We start from the raw sequence: 2070 nt of genomic DNA, 5'->3' as shown, positions 1-2070 counted from the left end.
CATTAAGGGGAGCCCCAGCGACACCCTGAACCCTGAAAAGTCACACTGGGGCCAGGGCTGCACTTGGAGTCCCCTTCCCCTCCCGTCACAGTCACCAGGGCTAGGGCCGGGGTCGGGGCCGTGCGGGAGAGTGGAGGGCGCGTGGGAATGGGGCTCGCTGCGCCACGGAAACCCCGCGCCGTCCTTCGAGTCCTCCCTGCTGCTCCGCGGAGCTGGGGCCGCTGCCATCGCGTCTGCCCTGAGGGTGCGCAGGCGGGTACCTGTCCTGAGTCGGAACAGGTCGACTCCCCACAGTGGAAGCCCGGAGACGCCCGTCGGGCTTCCCAGCCCCACCCAGGACGTCTTTGGGGGCGGGAGGCCAGCAAAGAAGAGGGTGGGAGAGATGAGCTGCAGGGGGATACGGGACCCAGGGACATTATAACACACTTTCCACGCGTAGGACTGGGGCCCACAGGTGACCAGAAAGGTGGGACTCATTCGCCCCCTTTGCAGATGGACCCATGTTGGCGCCCCTTAGATGTGCGGTGGGGGCACCAGGACCTGTGGTGAGCGCCTCCGCGCCCCGAACGCCAGCAGATCCGCCAGACCACATTTCGGCCTGGCTTGCTTTGCATAAATGCTGCGTCAGGACACGCCCCAGACCCACTCCTTCCCAGATAGCGACCCTCATGCCTTTGCAGACAGAAAGTGTCCTAAGCACAGGCAGGCTCAGAACCCGCCTCCGCATCGGATTCGCTGTGAGGCTCCGAGCCAGTATCCTGGCCTCTCTGGGCCTCAGTTTGCTCATCTCAGTGAATGGGACACAGACACAGTCGCGCTGCGGGCTAACGCTTTATTTGCCACCCAAGGCCCCGAGACCGCCTGGGCTTCTGCTCAGAAGATCTTCACCGAGTCCAGCTGCACGTCCCCGCCCACCTCCACCAGGCGCACGCGCGCCAGAGGCAGGCGGTGGCGGAAGTGGTGGTACTGGGCGTCCCCAACCACGGCCTGCAGGGGAGGGTCGGTGGTGAGGATGCCGGAGGCCCATGCTGGGTGGCCCTGGGGAAATCACTCATCCCCTCTGGGCCTCAGTTTCCCCACTGGGAAAATAGGCCTATTGTTCATTCTAACTCTTGCGTGAGGATCAAACGAGTTTACTGGGTGGCGCAGTAAAAAAAAAAAAAAAGGCTTTTTTACCGAGAGCATTACCTGCTATTAAAGCGCAGAGGAGGGAGGTGAATTTGCGTAAGGTCTGGGTGGCGGAGGATCTGCCGCCACCTCCACCCCCCAATCCTTGCTAGGACGAGTTGCTGGGCGCTGTCTCCAGCCCATCCCTCCCCATGCCTCAAACCCCGGACGGGCCTCAGGAAGGAATGAACTGGGAATAGGGTCTGGGAAGGCGAGTCATGGCCACGCCTTCCCGCTAGGACGCCCACCCCTTGGACACTGTGCTGGTGCTCCCCGCCTCCTGACTCTGCTGTCTCTCTGACCCAAGTGGAAGTTGTTTAGGCGAGAGAGAGGGTCGAAGGACACCCTTCTCTGCCTTGGCCACGCCTTCCCTACACCCCTCACCCCGCCCCAACCTCCCTGCCTTCCATCAATAGCCTGGCTTTGCCCAACCCTCTGCTCCAGGGACCTAGGTCTTGGCGTCCGCGCCCCTGTCTCAGAGACGCACCTTGAAGCCGTCGTCGGACGCGATGATGAGCACCTCGAAGGGCTGCCCGCGCTGGAAAGGAACGCCAGGCCCGCGCTCCTCGCGGCCCCAGGAGCCTTGCTCCTTGCTGTTGAAGACCACCTCCGACGTATCCAGCCGGGGTTGAAATGCAGGGCGGCATCGGAGCCCTGCTCCTCCCCGCACAGCAGGTTTACGTGGAACCTGGAAGTGGGGATGGTGGCCGTCAGGGCTCAGAAACCACCCAGACCAAGAACTGTTGAGGGTGAGGAATACTGATGTCTACAATTCACTTCGAATAAATAAGTAAATGAAATGTTGGCTGGGTGCAGTGGCTCATCCTGTAATCCCAGCACTCTGGGAGGTGGAGAAGGGAGGATCGCTTGGGCCCAGAAGTTAAAGACCAGCCTGGGCAACAC

At 61.8% G+C, this 2070-nt stretch overlaps 1 pseudogene; it reads right to left on the bottom strand.

Annotated features, from left to right (window-relative positions):
• Window positions 1–873: 873 nt before the first annotated feature.
• On the bottom strand, window positions 874–1855 carry LOC108516516 (galectin-7-like; annotated as a pseudogene).
• Window positions 1856–2070: the final 215 nt, after the last annotated feature.

This window comes from Rhinopithecus bieti, unplaced genomic scaffold (genome assembly GCF_001698545.2).
Source record: "Rhinopithecus bieti isolate Rb0 unplaced genomic scaffold, ASM169854v2 scaffold_38650, whole genome shotgun sequence".
Classification (NCBI taxonomy): Eukaryota; Metazoa; Chordata; class Mammalia; order Primates; family Cercopithecidae; genus Rhinopithecus; species Rhinopithecus bieti.
This window is presented reverse-complemented; position numbering and strand designations above follow the sequence as displayed.